This window comes from Thermobia domestica, chromosome 6 (assembly GCF_964235325.1).
Source record: "Thermobia domestica chromosome 6, izTheDome1.hap1.1, whole genome shotgun sequence".
Taxonomy (NCBI): Eukaryota; Metazoa; Arthropoda; class Insecta; order Zygentoma; family Lepismatidae; genus Thermobia; species Thermobia domestica.
This window is the reverse complement of record NC_137459.1, coordinates 120,498,461-120,520,522: the sequence shown is the minus strand read 5'-3', so window position 1 is coordinate 120,520,522 and position 22,062 is coordinate 120,498,461. Positions and strand designations below refer to the sequence as shown.

Genomic DNA, 22,062 nt, shown 5'->3' with positions numbered 1-22,062 from the left:
GATTTAGCTAGTTATCAACTTTGGTTTAATTCACTTGGTAGTGTTTGTAGAACAAGCACCACACAAACGTTTCATTTCGAAAACAGCTCAAATGATTTTCATGACACATGGAAACATTTTTTCTGATTACAAGTAAGCGATTTAGATATATTGTGGTCTTGCAGATGGCAATTCAGGTACGACTATTGAAAGAAAAAAGAATCATCCAAAGAAAGATTTGTATGAACTAGAGGAACTCTGTTGTTTTAGCTCGAATGATTTTATTTTCCTCAGCCGAGGTAAGTGCATCCTTTGTGAGTGGAAGAAATCAATTTAGATAAATTTTGATATACGGAAAATCATTCAGGTGTCGCTTAAAAAAAAAGACTTGAAAATGCTACAGATTTAATTTCATTTCATTTAATTTCATTTTATTTTCATCCATAAGTCATACATGAAGCTCGAAGGAAGACGAGCGTATGAATCGGACACGTCAATAAATAGATACAATAAAACATGATGAGCCTATTGGTTTTGCATACTTGAAAGTGATTCAGGTAGACATTTCTTCCTTTATTCCTTTCTTTCTTTCTTTTTAACTAATAATTTTAGGAGCAACGTTCACGAAACCTAAATTTGCAGAAGCTTTAGAAACGTTGTCAAACAATATTGTTGCGTGGAGATCACGATGGCTAAGTAATGGTGTCCTTACCTTTGGTACGAGGTACCCCTAGAACGATCCCAGCCCATGTGAGTTTGTGGTGGACAGTATCGTGTCCGTGGGTGTTCTCGAAGTTATGCCATTTCATCCCACATTATCATTCCACTAATTATTTTATTATTGTTCTTACTTATTATAATTATCCGTTTTTTTTTCTTTTTAAGAAAATGAAATGAAATCTTTGAGTTTTACGTCCCATGGTTATGCCGGTTAGGCTAAAGGTGAGAAATGAATGAAATGGTGAAATGAAGAAAGTGGGAGGAAACGGGAGAACCCCGAGAAAACTCACGCAAACGGTGTTTGTCCACAATTTTTTTTAAATATGTGGCCTAACATTTTAAGGTAACACTAGAAATTTAATTTTATTTCAATATTGTCACGGAGACAGTTTTATGTTATCACGTTCATTAACAATAAAATTAAGTCAAGTATAGTTCATTAAGCATAGTGAGTGATTAAATCAAGTAGTATAGTAGACAAATATCAAATAAAAGTTATTTTACCGTCTTGTGTATTTTTACCACCGATACTATAAGAAACATGGATTTACAACTTGTGTATATAAAATCGCACACAAAGAATTGAATCAATGTTTTTCAACTGTAACTAGTAACAGAGTTACCGAGTAAATTTTAGAAGCACTGCAATGGCTAAGATATTTGGCCTATTCGACTTTCTAAGTCTTGTAGAATGGAACGACGATTCAGTTGACATCATGTTTCAGATTTTTGCGAAAGCTTTTTTTTTTATTGATTTTATTTTGTTTGTTTGTTTGAGATATAGTCCAAGGGTTTGTTGAAGGAAATAATGAAAAATAAATATGCCCATGATCTCAAACAATTGTTACGCATGATACAGCCATGACTGGCATGTTTTCTGCTTTATAACCTACCACTGGATACCACCTGAGTATACAAGCCACATTTTAGTGATGCATAGGCTATAGCAATTTGGGGTCCGAAACTGTCTCTAGCGGTCGAAGTGTATCACAATGGACACCTTTTCATTTTCTTGTTATAAATACACTATTAAAAATAACCAATAATTACTAAAATAAGGGGGGGGACTTCGTCATTGATGAAATGACGAGTTCAGGGATATAAACTTTTTTTCTGTTAAATTTGAATTGGATCACTAGAGGCTCCAAAAATTGGCATTTCACAGATGTCTTGATGCAACTCTTTTTCCTTTGCTTTAAAGCTTCCGGAAGAATCGATTTCAAATTTTCAGAAATAGCAATATGTTATAGGTTATGTTGGATATTATCAACAAAGTTGTTATATCAAATTAAGGTTAAGCTTTAAAATGCGAACTAGTCGTGTGGTATATTAATTTAACTAAGATTTAGAATATAAAGAAATTCTGATTTGATTTACATCTATTTGATTTACATTGATTTACATCTATCGTTTACGCGTTTTACAGAAAAAAAATGAACATTTAAAGCATTATCTTAACCATTGTATTTACTGTGATTAAGGTTCTTCCACCATGTAGCACCCTTTCTGGATGCATGAATTCAGACGTTTTAACCAATCAAGCGAACGCTATGAAGAGCATCGAATGAAATGCTAGCCCTAGTCCATAATACGTTTCATTAGGTGGTTAATATAATGGTGTCCCTAGGTCAAGCTAGAACACCAAAACTCTTCAGATGTGGAAAGCAAGAAGCATTCATCTGATGATCTCGGTTGTTAATCAGCCGAACGCCGACTGTTAATCGAGGTCTAGTTGTTGAATGTCAAACCAGGTATTGTGAGTGTTAAGACATCCACAACATAATGCAATAGTATGCCATCGTGTTTTTGGAACTTCGGAAACATGCCTTCTTCATCCACGAGGGAAGGAACACTACACCATTGCATCTCTTTCACTTATTATTTTGGACGGTACAATCTGCTATGGGTGACACCAGTACCGGAAATGGTCAATTTTTTTGCCGTTGACGCGGAAATGTTTCTCCACCTGTGTCCGTGGCATAGCCAATTCCGCAAGCTTTGATTTTTGTCTTCGTTATGATATTTAGGCTGCAATTTATTTACATCTTACACTGATCTTGTTTTTTTGGACATGTATTATCCCCAAGGTGGACCATGCCACTTTGCTAATGTCAGTTTCTTGTAGAAGATTTATCCTGCTGCGCTCATAACACACACAACTTCCATGGCTATATCCTGTGCTATTAGAGACTTTCCGTGTTTCTACTCCGCAGTCGATCACGAATAGTTCATATGTGAAAAAAAAGAAAGAAAAAAATTGTAATCTTACTAACTGCATCATGTGAAATGGAATACGTATCTGGATGACGTACATTGAATTTTAATGCAACTATATCCTCTACTCGTAAAGACGATACCCATACGATGTTCGATTGATATTCCTGGCATAGTAACCTATAATGGCAATAGTTGTCTGGAAATGACAAATTTTGTCTCGGTAAACAGAAGTCAACATTTTCACACTACTAAGCTTCTTTTTCAATTTTAGCCTTAATCGATATGACACGTAACCACCTTTCCGACTAAAGAGATGAAGTTGAATTCAAAGTGGCACCTTTATAGATGGAGATTACGACGCTCATATCTTACATTAGACGGAGCCATTGCACGTTGTCATTTATCAAAATCTTCATTTGGTTTTCCCAAAGGTTTCAAAAATAAAAGAGTCTCTTTAAGCTTAGTCCATGCTTTACTCTTCTATATACCAGAGCTGTCAAATTTCATATTTGCTTGACTGTAATGGTCCAACGCAAAATGTTTACAGAAAGAAAAATCGTCATTGAATCAATCCTGAGAGCTTCACATAGGAAAATGCTCCTTGCTGCTATTGAAATCCTGTGCAGATATTCACTGTTGTTTAAACATATTTTGTAAATTTGAAAAAAAAAGAAAAAAAACATGAGTGTAAAAATTCAAAGCATTTTCTTTTTATGTTAAATATTTACAATTCGTCAGTTCAAACATGAATACGAATTGAAGAAAAAGAAACTACTATTAAGTTTTATGAACTGAGCTATCGCAATATTTGAGTAGATATATCCATATTGTAAGGAAGTAACGTTAAGAACGGATCTCACTAAAGAAATGTTTCTGAACAGTTTCTTCCGTCCTATGCGATGTGAAAGCAACTTTTTTTTTCTTTTTCAGCTACATTTTGTTATCTGTATTATGCATGTGTAAGAAGCATTTGACCAGAATTTGCATAGATTCTCTGGAGCAGCAGGACTTGGAAGTCGTATTTCACCAGCGTATCTGATTTACATGGCATAGAAAAGTTAAAGAAAAAATCAAGAAATTTTCTCCCTGCCTTTTGAAATTTTCCACTTCAGATATAAGCCTGTTTAAAAAATATGTAAAATGTTGGAAATAAAAATATCTTGTAGTTTTGTCTTACAAATAACAGTAGTATCTTTCTCTTGGCTTGCTCTGAAAATTGTAAATGTATTATACAGTACAGCAAACGTACATCTTGAGTAATGAGTCAGTTGGCAAAGCCTGTTTTTTGATGAGAACTTGAAGACTACGCAGGTTTAGCTGCTACTTATGTAAACGCAATTTTTGTAATCGCTAGTCAGAAAACAATAATATATGTTGCTTTATACACAGAAATATTTAATTGCAATACTATGCAGATCAATTTTGTTACCTGTTACAATTCTACTAATGAAGTGAGAGATCGCTCGCAATAATTATTTTCCTTTTCTAAAAATGGTTTACTGACGTTATGTGGATGATAAATAAACTTGTTTCTTTTGCATAAAGAATTGTATAAATAATGACTACCGTACTTTCCTTTTTTTTTTTTTGTTCTAGCTGGAAAATATCAAAACTTGTTACTGTTTCTTTTCCTAAAAAAAAAGTACTTCGTGGGATGAAAACTCTTAAACACTTAAGACAGTTCAATAAAAAAATCAGTTTTCTCAGAACCTAAATTGGAGTAAAAGTAAGATACTAGGAGATCTTACATTATAATGCAAGGGCTTTTTCTTCACCCGTCTATATGTAAAATTCAGTAACAAAGGCAATGGTATATAGAAAATATGCAAACAGTGAGAAAAGCACAATTATAAATAAAATTGGTTAGACAATGGAATATTAATCTTATTTTGCCGGTGGAGAGTACGGTGACTTAGAGTTAGAGCGCTTACTTCTGGTGTGAGGGGACCCTGGCTTGATTCTTGGCCAAGTAAGTTTGTGGTGGACAACATCGTGTTCCTGGATTTTCTCGGTGTACTCCTGTTTCTTCACACATTTTCATTCCACCAATTATTCTATCATCATTCCGAGAATTCGGGATTGTCACTTGAAATCTAAATAAATAACGCTCTAAATAAATAACGTATTATGGGACAATAGACAAGCGACAATAAACAAGCGTAAAAGTAAGAATAAGACATTAGGATTGGGTACGTTATATTCAAAATGTCTTCCGTGTCAATATCTGAAAGGTAGTAATGATTCTGCCACAAAAGTCGTACTCTAAACTAAAATTTGCCACATTTTTATTCAAGGAATTTCCGAATTTTTGTTAATATATAACAATTTATAAAGAAAAAAAAAAGAATACCCAGGACCCTATCACGTAACAATACCAAACGCCATCATGTACAATGGTTTTATTTCCGCAAGAAATGACCAGCTAACTCTTAATTTCTTTTATGATATACTATTTCGTCAAGGGGAACAATGATATATATATATATATATATATATATATATATATATATATATATATATATATATACAGGGTGTTTCAAATGATACGGCAAAAATTCAGGGGCAGATTCCTTACGGGTAGACAAGTAAAAACGTTCATATGAACATATGTCCGGAAATGCATCGTTACAGAGCTATAGCCACTGACACCACCTGACGGTGTGAAATAGTCACCTTCTGTCCGGAACTGTTTCCCGACGTATTACCAGAGTGCCGTGTGTGAAAGAATATGCAACACAGGTTCGAACGAAATTAATTAAGCCGATTGCGCGTTGCATGGTACAGCGGGGGACACTTCTAAATGGTACACCTTAGCCGTAAATCTCCATATGGCTGTACCATTTAGAAGTGTCCCCCGCTGTACAAGAATCAGAAAAAAAACACTCGCAAATAATGCATAATAATTAGTACTTTTAATGTCCGTATTGGAAAGTCCAACACTAATACAAATGGCAGTGAGAAAAGCAAAACGACACAGGTATAGTCATAAAGTCCAAAGAACCATCATCACACAAGAGTTACAACCACGAACAGTAGTCCCTGGCATATTCTTTCACACACGACACTCTGGTAATACGTCGGGAAACAGTTCCGGACAGAAGGTGACTATTTCACACCGTCAGGTGGTGTCAGTGGCTATAGCTCTGTAACGATGTATTTCCGGACATATGTTCATATGAACGTTTTTACTTGTCTACCCATAAGGAATCTGCTCCTGAATTTTTGCCGTGTCTTTTTGAAACACCCTATATATATATATATATATATATATATATATATATATATATATATATATATATATATATATATATATAACTGTCAAAAATACAGTTAACTAGGCAATGCCGTTCAAAGTGCAAATTTGAACTGAGAAAACTTGTCAGCTACACAGAGAAAAATTCGTTCTCCGGACAGCGGTATATTGTACAAATATACGGTATCCTCTTGCTTACTATAGAAATTAGTACGGAGCATACGTTATCCGTATGCTACATAGGCACTGCCCTTAGATGTTACACCATACCGTTGCAGGATGTCTGACATCTAACAGTTTTCCGTATATCACATGCATATACTTATGTTACATTCATCAGCTATTTGTTATATACTTCCATTTGTATGTGAGATCCTGACCGCCTATATTGTTTCATACGGAAAGTACGTATAGATGGAACACTTATACAAAAAGTATTATAAAGCATGCGTTTTCAGTTATACGTCTGCTGTACGTTAAGTCCAAAAACTACAGGAATTACACATGTAACCTACTTTTTTAAGTACGCCGCCTACAATTTGTTTTCTCAGTGTATTTTGTGGCAAATTGTAGAAGCAATCTACTAACGATTGGTATTTCAGTTAATTTCTCCCGAAAACTCGCAGTTCTCTAGTAAGTTGTATGGCTAAGCTGCTAATTCTAAATATATGGGACATTTTCTGGGCCGCCATTCCTCAAATATATAAGCATATAATTGACATGATAGTTTCATTTTTGAACCATTTACAGCCGTAAAAAGAGGAAGAAAAAGGCATTGTTACAAGGTCTATTATGTTATGGGGATCTTGTTTCCAGTAACTGCTCTCCGTTTTTATTCTTTCTTGTTCCTTTTTAAAATCTTATGGATGGCAGAGCCACGACGAGCAGAAAATCCTAAAGATTGCATATCCAGACGCACAATTCGAGGACAGACAAATATTTTTATTACGTGCGCCTGTAGACGCTCTCTACGATGAAGCTCCGCGATTTGAGTGCGTTTACAAATGTGTTCCTTATTAAAGTAGTTCACTTGTCTGTCCGTGTCAAATCTTGTAACTGACATACACCGACGTTCCATTCCCCAATCGATTTGAAACTTTGTACATGTGTATATGTTTAATGATAGAAAAGTAATTATTATGATAAACAATTGTATACAAGCTGATGATGTGGGTGGACGTATTTCTAATTTACTAATATTCCATGGTGTGCCCTTTAAGCTATATGAGACGAATGATTAATAAAAGTAACTTATTCTTAATTAACCGATAGAATGGTGATGGAGGAGACAGCAGAACCTCAAGAAAACCAACGAATATGGTGTTGTTTATCACAAACTCACATGGCTTGGGTTTGTAATACGGTCTCCTCGCAGCAGAGCTGAGCGCTCTAGAACTGAATGACTGTATCCAACTTTCGGATTGAAGACAAGATGGTATAAGCAGCAAAATACAGGTTCACCCTTAGCTCTTTTATGGATTTATGCGATTTGGCCAGGTATAAGCCAGAGTAGAGCACCCTAGTATACTGCCTACGTAATGTCAGTTTTTCAACCGGAGCCTTCAGCTCGCCTTACACTATACTATAGGTTAAAAATCGTGTTTAATAAAAACAAAAATCTGTTTATATTAAACTTTTTTTTTAATTTGTTGCTCAATCAGCATCCATGCTGAAATCTAAGTACGTTACAGTCCTTGTCCTAGTAATAAACAGTAAAGCACTCCATGTCCAGTGTCATCATCTCCATTAAAAAAAGTAAATAAATATTTCAGTTTTACGTCCACAGTTATGCCGGCTATTCTAAAGGAGACGGTGATGATGAGAACATAACGCAATAGTGGAATGAATAAAGTGGGAGTAAACATGATAACCTATGAAGACGGTGTTTGTTCACCAGAAAACTCACTTGCCGCGAGCTGGGAACGAGCCAGAGATCCTTCGCACCAGAGGTGAACGCTCTACTGTTGAGACATTGTGTTCCCGTATATCCATTTTGAAGTAATTGAAATGGAAACAATGCAGTTTAAGTAATAGGTCTATTTAAATTGTCATAATATATTACTGTAGAGATATACAACTACTATCATTAAGTAGCTCCTTCGTGGATAAGCGGTTAGCGTACGCGACTTTGGCGTGGGAGACCCGGCTTCAATTTCCAGCGGTAGCTCACGTATTTCGGATTCCAAGTTAATCAGTAGGTACTGTCTCATATAGCCTCTCTGCAGCATGGGACGTCTCAAAATCAACTCAACTCAACTAGCATTAAAGCTGAAGTCAAAAGTGTTTACGGCACTTGTCCAATTTTGAAAGAATGAAGTTTCTAAGTTGCAAATAAATCGCCAGAGTAGTTTTATTGCTTGCAGGTTAGATATATTTATTTGCGTTAAGCAGGTAAATGTAACGCACTTAGCAACATCTATTAGCGTGATTGTTTTCTATTAAAAAGTAGCGTGTCACATTGATATATATGTTGTTTATAAATAAAAAAAGTGTTAATGTGTGAATTTTGTACTCCTATTTTCTTTTTGAACTTTCTGAACTTTCAACTAATAGATATATAGATTTATCTGATTTATTCTCATGCTAAAGTGCACTAATTAAACTAATTAAATCCCAGAGATATCACAGTTCCTACTTCCGAATATATTAATTTCTTGTAGATATTCTATTTTAAGAATATTCTCTAAAATCTTGCGCATTTGTCAGCGTGAAATTTTCCTGCCTACTCAAGTAAGGCATGTGACATGACACTGAGTTCTGACAACAAGATGGCTTTCTTTAATTTCCTTTTTTTCTTATGTTGGCTAAATACTCCGAGGATTTTACAAATGACGAAGCAGTTAGTTTGTTTCTCTTTTTTATGTAGTTCGTTTCATCTCAAGGCTTAAAACTTTTCATTAGCATTTTTTTAAGTGTCAAGAAGTGAAGAAGTTAATGCTTCTCCTGACAGTAGAATGTAAATGAAACTGAGTCGAATCAACGAAATACAGAATGTTTTATTGTCAAGGCCAAACGAAAAAGACTTTTCGCTTGTGTACAAATGTTTGACAAACACTGCCAGCAAGACGATTACGAAAAGGCAATGTGTATGCACAGGGTGGAGCTACAAGGTTAACACCTAAGCGACTAAGAATTAAATTGTTTTTGCTTTGAAACTAAAATCGTTCTTACGTGGTGTTGCTGCAGTTCTCCCAAATGCTTTAAATGGTGGGAAGACTAATGTGAGAAATCCGATAATGAATTTACTATATCTCATCCTGTTAGCGTTGTGAAGTCAGAGTTCTACCAAATCTTGCGCGTGAAGAGAAAAGAAGTGAGTAATAAACTGAAATTTCTAGTTTTATGTTCCACGATTTTACCTTTTAGACTAAACGAGATGGATTACCAATAAAAGTGAATGATTATGAATGAATTGGTGCAATGAGAATGTAATAGTAAATTAAGAAATTCACGGATACGATGGCAGGGCAGAGGATCAAAACAAGTTCGCCTCGTATTAGAGGCCCTAGTAGCAGAGATGACAACTTGTAAACCGCTTGCTGTAAGCTTGAATTGCAAGTCGGCCAAGCTGGCATCCAGCTTGATTGGAAAACGTGCAAGCATGCTGCTAACTGGATTCCAGTAACGAAGTTACATGAGGCCAACCTTCCGTTCAGTGTTCCACTCAAGCTTGACGCAAGCGTTTTACAAGTCAAGTCAAGTCAATAGCCAATGAACGACCACTGGTGCTATGACGGTCTGCGAAGGGTCTAAAGCATCGCTTACAAGTACAACAAAAGCCAGATTGTATGAAAGCATGTGTTTAAAGTGCAAACGTAGAAAGCCAAAAGCTAAGCAGGCGCCAATTTGCGGAAAGCTTTCTTGCTACTAGGGAATGAACGCTCTACTACTGACCCGAATTCCCCCCGAATTATGAATAAAAAAAACAAATCAATGCTAATATATAGACATAGTTTTTTTTAAAAAAAAATGAAGAATAAAAATTTTTATTATATATATTTTGTTTAACATCTCACGATTATTCCCATTAGGCTGAAGAAGACGATGATGAAGCAAGTGAATAATGAGGAAGAATTGGTGGAATAAGAATGTGGGAGGAAACGGGAGCACCCAAGAAAACTCACCGACACAACACTGTCCACCACAAACTTACTTGTCCGGGGAACGAAACAGGAACCCCACGCACCAGAAGTAAGCGCTCTACCATGTGTTTTAAAGTTAACTGATGTACCGAACGTCCCTCAGTAACTTAAGTACCTAAGAACTATTTTACCCATTTTAACTTCATTTAACTCGTTTATCCGGTAACCAATAACGACAGGAACACGAACACACAAACATCGAGGACAGTTAAAATTCCAAAGGCTCTCCCACTGGACCACTGAGCCACCGTGCCCCCTTTGTGTGATGAACAGTTAAAGAGAAATGGGGTGACAAGGAATCATGTTTAACAGATCGCTGTGGATCTGGAAATTGATAATACCAATGAATAAGCTTAAAGTTAAGGAAAAACATTATAGTTGTAGATAGTGCTTTCTTGATCCTGGGTTTACATAATGTCCAGAATGGTTCATAAGTATTAACATTAATGTGAAACAGCTGTCAAATCAGATGTCCAGATACAATGCGTGGAAATGTCTTGCCACAAAATAACTAGATTTGTATCCAGCGTCTTAGATTCAAGTGCATTTTCTATAATGGACCTTGGACATATGACATACTCGCGTGATGGAGAATGTTGTTAAAATAAATAAATAAATGTAACGTAATTCACCTCATTACTAAGTTTTAACGGACTTTTCTTCTAAAGATGATCAGTGCAATATTTAATACGGATGATTAGAGTTATCATGGTTAATAGGAACAAAGAAAATATTTAATTTTCTTAATTTGTTAATAGTCTTAATAGTCTTAAGACTTAATTTCTTAATAGTCTTGTTGTTTTTCATGACAAGAACGAATAAAACATATATAAAGGTAACCAAGAAAGTTATGTTGTTTTTTCACCCACCACCTTCCAACATTTATATGTCGCCTAAGACGTACCTGGAAGATCAAAAATAGTTCCCATCAGCATCGACAACCTTCTGTCAATATTCTAGAAGGCCATGGATTCCATTGCAGTAGAACTTGGTGGACGATGGAGCGAAGAAGATATCAAGTGCATTTTGCATCTCTTCTAGGGATTTGAACTGGCATCCTCTAAGGCAGTGTCGGACTGGCCAAGTTGAGGGCCCTTGGCACGGGTCCTTATATATATATACTTAACACGTCAGTTGCAAAACGTAAGTGTCAAAATATTATTTTCTCTATTGAAGAAATATGTAGTACAAAACAGATCGCAGAAAAAAGGGTTACAATAATACTGAGACAAAGTAATCGAGAAGTTACTGATATTTCCATGCCGTAAACATCGCCAACACTTATCAACACAGTGTTCTACTTGCCGGTAAATGTCGACCGTGATATAACTGGTAGCAGGGTTTCGTTGAGTCGAAACAGATATCTAGAGTCGTGGTGTTGAAGTTACCACCACGTAGCAGCGGGACTTCATTTTGGTCCTAGCTCCTTCGATTCGTCTTGGACGGACCAACACGAACGATCGCCAGTCATGTGCATGCGGTTATTATTATTATTATATTCTTATTTTTTCTTGACGAATTGTTCCTAAAGTGAGCTCCAGGGGATCAAGAGTAACCCCTGCCTCTGCATCATGAAGTGAGAAATCTTGAGATAAGTGCGTATAATTGTATGAATTTAGATGACATTTCTCACCGATCATTAGAAAGTGAATATGGGAGAACTATGAAATAAACTAAATAGAAGCGCGTCATTTTGTTATAAAATTTCATTGCGAACTAATTTTATGTAATCCCAAACGGTTATTGTCGAATATACACGGTTAAAGAAGCACTCTGATGGACCAAATTAAAAAGACCTCAACGATTTATTCCTCTACAAGCAAGGTTTTCTTCATCGCCTCCTTGACGAAGTCGAAACCAAGTAATCATAAGATTTGTGGTTCGCGCCCTCCTCGGGTACTTCTTTTTTTTAATGACTTTTAGACTTGCCTTAATATAAACAAATCACGCATTAGGCGATTTTCATATTTTGGGGGACTTAATTTTGTGGTTCATTGGCGTTTCGTTGCGTCTCTGCCGCTAGTTTTATAATTTTCAAGGCGGAAGTGGGGCCACCCCGAATCGTCGCTGCGAGACCGCCAATTTTTGGCGAGATGTCGCTAATTGACCATCGAGGGTCCACCGACGCTTACGGTCCTGGGATGAGCAAGTGGGCCCCGAGAAGACTTATTTCGGAAAGACGAACTTAGGCTTCCGTAATCTTTTTGGTAGGAAGACTCAAGATAGCATTTGCGATCGCGAGAATTCGACCAAGGCCTAAAGGTCATGCGCCTCGTGATCCTGCGGGGATCCTCAGGCCTTGGGCCCTCGGCAATCGCCCAGTAGCGAACGTGGCCAGTCCGGCACTGGTCTAAGCTGATTGTCCAAGGAACGGAACAGGTGATAATCGGATGGTGCAATGTCTAGGGAGTATGGCGAATGCAATAGTGTTTCCCATGCAAGGCGTAGAATGATGCCCCGGGTGTTTCTAGTCACGTGGAGCTTAGATTTGTCCTGTAAGAGGAGAACACCTTTGCGACTCAGAAGTGCTGGCTCCAGAGCTTTGAGTTTTTTCTTGAACACGTCCCAACTGTTGACAGTACACAGTTGCATTGATGCACTGAGTAGGTAGTGGCAGTTCCAAATGCACGATGCCGTGCAGTCCACCAAGCACACAGGAAGACCTTCTCCGGTGCAGTGCTGGTTTCGGCTGTTTTGAAACCGATTCATGGGATAATAACCAATGATGATAGGTCCGTGGAGCTTAGTACATGACCCACTTTTCATCGCATGTAAACACCCTGTCCAGAAATAGATTCTTCCTCAGACGAGACAGCAAAAAAACAAAGGTGTTTGCTCGCGTTACCTTCTGGTCCGGAGTCAAATGATGTGGGATCAATCGACCCAACTTGTAGTGCTTTCCAAGTTGATGGTGTTGCTGCCGAATTGTTTTTCCATTTACACTGAATTTTAGTCCCAGTTCTTCACATGTCTGTCCACTGTTCGCCTCAACTGCTGCCTGAATATCCTAATTTTATACATATGTTTTTTTCTTCTGGCACGCGGTATATCTTCGAGTGTTTCGTCACCGTCCTTAAACTTGTTAAACCACCGCTGCACTGTCCACATAGTCACGACACCATCGCGTGGCATATCTTCTGCGCCGCTGCAGCGGTGTTTGATCCCAGTTTGAACTCGTACAGCATACACGCCCTTGTGATACTCTGTGAAGGTCCCACGTTCACTCTGTCCTTACGCAAGTTCACGGTGTAACTGAACTGCCACAACCAGGTAATATATTGGAACTGACCTTTGCCTTATCTCCATTCGCATTTAACTCACAGTGTGAGGGCCTATTGAAAACAGACCTGCACAAAAAGCGACAGAAGTTTCTTGGTTACCTTTATAGAAGTCATATGACGTTTTTTTTTTTTTTTTTTTTTTTTGTTTTCTGAACTTGAAGATGACCTATTCTATTTAGAAAAGACAAACATCTGAATGTTTCACAGCCTTTTCCAATTAGTAAACTCTTCACTAATAATATTCGTTCGCAGTGCTGGCTCCCTGACACCAATAGATGGCGTTACCGTAAAGTAAATTTGCAGAATGTAAACTATTGTGGCGATTTAATTGCAAATTATGCTGTATTGTGTATATTTAATTGTTCCAAAATGGAGATCTTTGCTAATGGACATGAACATGCTTTGCTGTTCTTTTTACTTTTTCTCTTCTTTTAAATAACCAAGGGACGTATACTATATTTAAATATTAATGTTTATGTAACCGCAAGTTAGTTGATGGACAAACTGAAAAAGGCCTAAATTAAGCACGGATTTAAGTTATATTTTATAGTGGGGCGTAGGTTCACACAACAACTAAATAATCTTGGTTAGGGACACGGTGGTTTGGTAGTAGAGCGCTTACCTCTGGTGCGTGATGTCCCCGCTTCGATTCCCTGCCATGTAAGTTTATTGTGGACAACATCGTGTCCATGTTTTTTTTTCGGGTACTCCACTTTCCGCCCACTTTTTCATTCCACCAATTCTTCCATCATCATTAACTAGCTTTAATAATGGTTTACCTTAGCCGAAAGGACATAATCGTGGGAAGTTAAACTCAAAGATTCATTTTAATTTCATTTTAGATAAACTTTGAGATTGCCTTAAAAGAAGAACAATAACAAATTCGGAATTATTTCTTCTGAATGTAAAGGAAATCGATAAATATGATCAATTTTCAGATCCATAGAGATTAATTGGTATTTTCACCTTCTGAACTAATAAAATGAAAATGAAATGAAATCTTTCAACCTAATGCCCCGCAATATGCCCTTTAGGCTAAGAGAGACTGTTGATTAAGGCAATGAATGATGATGGATTAGAATTAGGAATTAGGTTTTGGGCTCTCAGCATCTATGACTATTTAGCCCGTCACATGTGTGAGGGATGACGTTCCTCGGCAAGCACATCATCCGATGAAAGGAAGGAAGGAAGTAGACTGGGATTATTATGTTAAGTACAATCCCGGCATTTGCCTGGTGTGAATGAGGGAAGCCCAGGAAAAATCTCATTTAAGTTGGCTGACCTAAAAAAGCTCTTACACTTTTTCGACCGAGTATCCCCCACCGGGGGCCACCAAGAATTGATGGAATGAGAATGTGGGGGAAATGAGAGTACTCAAAGACAACCGTCGGCCACGATATTGTTTACCACGAACTTCCTTTCCAGGGATCGAACCAGGGACCCCATGCATCAGAGGTAAGCTCTCTACCAGTGAGCCGCAGTGTCCACTGAACAAATAAAAGGTATATTTTTGGATGCAGTGTTGGCACTTGGAAGGATTTGTGTAGAAATAGAACTAAAATGAAACTCAACAGTTGATAATTATTGTTTGTTTAAATTGCTTGTTTAAACGGCAGTAAATATGATGAGAGATGTGACAATGCAAAAGTGTTCTCATTTAGTGCATATATTAAGGGAACTTTGAAACACCAGCTTCAAAAGCAATCATCTTTTTTGCCTTATTTTATTAAATTTCACCATATAACGAACGAAGTAAGAAATAATAATAATAATAAACAATGAAACAATTCTGCTGGAAAATCATTAGCAAATTTGTTGTAATCGTTCGATATGCTGTCTTGTATCCAAATACAACTTTTAATTAGCTTTCGTGCCATCGGTAAGAGTGGTCCTGGTGTGGATTGTCACCAGAATCAACTTTCAGTTTGTGTAAAAACGATAATTGCATACCGATCATAAGTAACAAACGGTATCACGTGAGGACGAAAATTGTTCCTAATTAATACTATAAACATTTAAAATAATGCAGATTTAACAATCAGACATCCTTTTTCTTGAACATTATCATACACTTACTGCTTAGCGTTAGTTTATTTCACTTCTGATCTTGCCTTATTGAAAATGATAAATTATCGCTTTAGAATACCTCGAAAGTGCTTAATTCGTGTCCTTTCAGTTATCGAGTATAATTTTCTCCTTCGTTTGAGATGGCCTTCAAAGATTTTTGCGTGCTTCTATTGATTTATAACACTTATTTATCATTCATTAAAGCTGGAACATTTAAGGAGTATGCAAATAAGTTTTATACCACTTTTTTTCGTTCCTAAATGCTTTGAGATGTTGTATTTTTAAGTCTTATAGACTTCAATAATAATTGTTTGGCAACTGTTTGTTATGTCGTCAATTAATACTTCCTTAAGTTGAACACATTAATTTAAAAGCCACTATAGTGGATTTTTTTCTGTGTTATTAACATTCTTGTGCGGTGAGTTAAGTTGAAATGTTGCCAAGTATTTACTGAAAAAAGAAAAAAAACAAGCAAATAGGAGTGTTTCTAGGATATAAATGTGTAATTTGCCTCCTTCTGTTATTAAAAGTCCTACTGACAAGTTCACATAATTGAAATAAATCTCTTCAAATCAGCTAATATGAACAATAAAATCACATTACGCCACAATTAAAATTCTTATGAAAACACACTTTTTTCAGCTAGTGTAAAATTGTATTTTGAAGGGATTTTTAATATTTATTTATCACATTGATAATACATAATTAGGATATTAATCATTTTTAATGAGATGGTTGAGCGTGTTGCCTCTTGCAGAATTTCTGGATATCTGGCTCAGTATTAGATACATTTAGTCGAAGATCGGCACACACATAAAATCTTTTTTTTTTTTTTTTTTTTTTTGGTATTTTGTTTTAATTGAACGAGCGTTGCAAATCCCTTTTCCCAAAGATAGATGATTGAAAACTGCATGACAATTTTTAATGCTTCTTCAGATAATTCAAGAAATTCACTTCTTACCGAAGGCGGGATCCGTATTCTAGATAAACCAAAATCACGGCATTACATTTTAAGCCCCTGTCTATTGAAAGCTGAATTAACTATCCTTTCTTCGGCAATTAGAGATCATTCTCGTGTCTGTAAGCCTCAAAACGCAGCGCGAATCCACAGAAATTTCTCATAGAAGATATTTGGAAAACATATTTCAAACGTTTTCTTCTTAAAGTTTTGAAGTCGCTATAAATCCTTTCAGGAAATTGAACAAACATATAGTTTTATATCAGAAGTGGTTCCAATGTCGGAAAAGTTGCAAATTGGCTGCTTTTTTTGTAAGAAATCCATAGCATCAGTTCTTTTCGAACCCTTCGTTTTGACATGACATCAGGAATAGTGAAATTTTTTTCCTGAAGAGAGAGAGAGAGAGAGAGATTAAATTCATTGAATTTATATAGCTATTTGAAAGATAGCATAATGCCAGTAATCATATTTCGTCAGCAATGAGTGAGACAAAATCAGAATGTGTTCAGTTACAAACAATAAAACTTAATGCCTTAATTCAAATAACACTTTTAGTATTTTACCCTTAAAAAAAAAAAAAAAAAAAAAAAGAGTGAAGCATAATGTGCGTATATTAATTGCCTACTTCATCTCACAGTACGAAAAGTAATGTATTGTTTAACGATTGACCCTTAATAATATTAACAAGTTTTAAAACATTATCTATTACAATTTTAAATTCTGGTGGCTTTACTTAAACCCAGTGCTTCCCCATGTATATAAAAAAAAATGTACCCAATTAATATATGGAACCACTCTCTTGACTTTAGAAAGACCCCCTATGTCTATTTGTAAGGGCAGGGCTTCACCTGAACATAAGCCTACATTTGTTTCCTACTGGATCGATTTTTTTGAGTATATATATATATATATATATATATAACGACATTGAGAGAGTCAACTATTTATTTTTCAGTTGTTCGGGCTAACAACAGGGGTTACTTAGGGGGGCAAGAGGGGACAATTGTTTTAATCGATGCACATACTTTAATCGATTGTCTAAATAATACACTAGTATAAAAGGTGAAAACATTATGTCGGTGGTGCTTTTGCCCATCTCAAGCGAAGTCTGAAATGACATCCTGTTGACAAAGTACTACAAAATAGGATGTTATCCTGTGTTATAGCAACGTGCATATCTAACGTAGCACATCGATTTCACGTCATTTATGACATCAATAGTTTCGTCTTCTTACAACGCACAGTAAGAACTCTGCGTATTTATTTTTTTTTATTAACTAATATTCAACGTTACCAGCTATACCGTTAATTTTATGACCGACAAACTCATTTGAAAGAAGAGTCAAATCGATATATTTTAGTAACTTGTGTCCAAACAGTTTTTATTATATATTTATAGCTGGAAGAAATAAAACTTCCCCGATAGATAACGTTACCCTGTTTTGGCTATGTGCAAACGTAAGACGCAGGATGCTTCCCGTGCTTTGCTCATTTTGAAGGTATGGCCTAGACTGTGTCTTTTCCACAATTTAGTGCGCCTAGCCGTCGCTGAAAAAAAAAGAAAAACTCAAATGATTTGCTTTCCTCATCATAATGATTTATTTCTAAATGTCGTCCGAGTTCGATAGCATTTCATAACACAAAATCCACTGTTCACTTTCGTCACCGCAACAAGTAAATCCTGATCCCAAATACGAACTATCATATGACATATCGTATCTGTTCGTTAAACTACTTGCTTCAACTTTTACAGGAGAGTCACATTTAATCACTGTAAGAACACTCGCTTTTTTTCTTTTTTCTTTTTTTTACAACTTTTCGAAAATATGGTAAAACTGGAGTTCACTGATTCACAATTTGGCAAACTATCACTTAGCACTTCTGAAGATTTACTGACCTTTGATTGACACAAGAAACCAATTGATAAATAGAAATAAACAATAGTCAGCTCGTTTAAATATGAATACCTTAACCTCTCCAGTCTTGGCACTAAGCGGTCAAAATTTTCTTTTCGTAACTATTGCTTGAAATATGATGATTGTTGATGCCATCTAATGAGCAAAATTAGTAATAAACACAGAAAAAATGTACACAAACGTTACAAAGCAGTTTCTGATACGAGCAAACCTCAGAATAAAAGCAAAAAATAAAAACCAGAGGTACACATATGTGTACCAATGGACTGAAGAGGATGTTTTATTTGAAAGAACAAGGGAAAGCGGTAGCAAAATGAAATCCTTGTTTACTTCATCACCCTTTGTTTCCCTTCCTTCTGCAGTATCAATTGTTATCGACACCTCCGCATACCCTTTCAAGTTAACGACAAATACAGCCACGTGGTCCCACTCATTTATTGCAAATAACACATTTTTGCCTGATCATTGCAATATGTTTCATAATTTTAGAATCTAAAGAGGAAATACGAGTAGCATACTGGAGTGAAATATTGAAATATTTAGAAAGTCTGGCTTTCTGTGTCTATTTTATGTGAAGAAAATGTTTCCTCATTTATTTTTAACTCGTTTTGTTATTGTGTTCTTAATTTTACCTACGGATCTTCTGCACCATCTTCGTGCATTATGACCGGTCCGCGGACCACAGGTTAAGAAATGCTTATCTAAATAATTAAATATTAAGTTTAGATTTACAAAAGTCAATGAAGTGCGAAGTGTTTCCAGTCCACAAATATGTAATTTATTATATAGAATTAGTTATAACATCAAAAAGTGGATACTAGGGATTGGACCACTGATGCTGCAATCTTCGTAGTGAACGTTATAAAGGTACGAAGATATGCACCAATTAGCATCTACGGTACATCAGAACATAGTAACGAGAAACTATTTTCCACCAAAACACCTTTATCAAAGCTTATCATAGTAATTGAAATAATATTTTATTTTGTTTTTGGTACATGCAAACATCTACCCTTTCAGCGTTTCTCCTGAATATATTGATCGTTTTCTAGAATGAGACACAACATACAACTCAGGAATGGATTACGTGCCGTTTACTAATTCAACCCTATATTGCCTTTCACTCGAAATGTGATGAAATGGAACGATCAGCCTTGTTTTTCTTTAACTCAAAGTGATAATGAAAATTGCTTCAGGCAATGTGGAAAGAGAATGCTGAAATTGAATATTTTCTTCACGTGTTTCCGAAAACAAGTGAGATGTTCCTATGAAGTATTGGGTGAAAAATCGTCCGTTTCCATTTGTAAAATTGAATCAAACAAGAATTGTTTTAGAACTGAAAGCTTTGCTCATTTCCCTTATCCTAAAAATTCTCCATTTAAGTACATATATTTACAATTCATACTAGATTTATTGATATTTGAGTATGTCAGTTTCCGCGATATCCGTATCATAAACACAGTGTGTTCACAGAGAGCTACTACAACTTTCAACAACAACTTCAAAATTTTTTTCTTAAAATTTCAGGGGCAGAATCTCTGTATCTTTGGTATTGGACAAGTAATATTATGTACTAGCTTATACCTCACATGTTTTCGAGGACTAGCGTTGCCCACGATAAGAAAATGCATTTTGAAATTCGTGACAAGTTGAGAAACATGGCAATACTCGTCTCGCTTTCAAGACGAGGTTTTAAATAATATCGTCTCGTCTCCATTCTCGAAAAAATATTATGACCACTTTGTTTTTTTTTTTTAATCATGAATTGCTTTGTAGTCTAGATATAACACAAAAGCTACTTTGTATTTAGAAGCTCATCGAATATTCAAACACTAGAATAAAAATAGGTAACCATTTCCTCATTTCTGCGATATGACTGTAGTCGTTGCGTGTGCTACATCACGTCTGTGACCAGTGTCGGACTGGCCCAGCTGAGGGATATTGGCTTGTGTCCTTAAAAGCCCCCTTATATATATATATATATATATATATATATATATATATATATATATATATATATATATATATATATAAATAAATAAATATATATATATATATATATATATACTCAACACAGTTGCATAACACGATAAATGAAAAAAAAATATTTTCTGTATTGAATAAATATGTAGTACGAAACAGATTACCCGGGCCTTGGCTAAGCACGACGTTTTACTGTCTAACGGGTCTGTACTGAATTGAGCAGGGGTGGCTGAGAAGACATATTTTGGAAAGACGCAACCTATTTGGTTGGAAGCCTCAAGAAAGCATTTGCGACCGCAAAAATTCAACCAAGGCCTGCAGGTCCTGCGCCACGTGATCCCTGCGGGGCCCCTGGGGCTTTGATGAGCCCTTGGCGATCGACAGAGAGCCAACGTGGCAAGTCCGGCACTGTCTGAGACACGAGTATATATATATATATATATATATATATATATATATATATACATATATATATATATATATATATATATATATATATATATATATATATATATATATATATATATATATATATTATCTGAACCATTTAGGGTTTAGCATTTAGATTTATGGGCTTTCGGCATTTATGGTACCCCTTGCCATTAATGTATTTGCATCACATTTGAGGGCATCACGTTTGAAGGATGACGTCCCTCGGCGAGCACACTATCCGGGGAAAGGGAAGGAAGAAAGGATTGGTGAAGGAAGAAAGCGGCCTGGGACATATAGTTTAGGTACCACCTCGGCATTTGCCTGGTGTGAATGAGGAAATCCCAGGAAAACCTCATTCAGAATGGCTGGCCTGATAAAGCGTTTTACACTTTTTCGGCTGAGTGACCCCAATGGGAATCGAACCTGGGACCGCTCGCACTGAATGCGAGAGCAATAGCGACTACGCTACGCAGGGCCACCTCATGCAGGCAGGCATTTGTTTCATGGTCAAATGATAATGGAAAAGCCAAAAATAACAATTTCTTCAGACTAAGATGAATCTTTATTTTTTGGAGTGTTTTGCCCAATGAACACCATATATCACTGACATTATTATTAATTGTATGAGTAATGTATTTGCTTATTACTTACTGCATGCAAGAATAAAGAAAACACTGATCATACATGAATTAGAAACTCCAACCGGAAGTAGGCCCAATCTTGGAAACGGTGCGAGATATTGAAAAAAACAATAATCGAAAAAATCTCCCCTTTATCTTACCCCTTGCCGATTTTTATCAAGACGTATGTAAATGGACATGTACAGATGTTGATAGGAATGACAAGGAGATTCATGCTTATATGTGAACGATGTGCTGAGTAGAGAGCGCAGGTTCAGCTAGTGAAAGCCTTTAAAATCTGGTGCTATAAAATAATGTTGAAAATTAGATGGATTGATATGGTATTGAATGAAGGAGTACTGGAAGTAGTTTGTAACCTATTTATTTCACTATTATTCATATGTGTATACAATGCTTAGTTTCAACCTAACGTTGCTTAACACAGTAGTATTCAACTCATTAACTGCAGATTTCATTTTATTTTATTTTTTTGA

General features: G+C 36.0%; 1 protein-coding gene across 1 annotated transcript in view; it reads left to right on the top strand.

Moving 5' to 3' along the window:
- LOC145688171 (uncharacterized) overlaps window positions 1–22,062 on the top strand; it is a 779,558-nt gene that overhangs the window by 392,851 nt on the left and 364,645 nt on the right. The gene's annotated exons all lie outside the window — the stretch shown is intronic.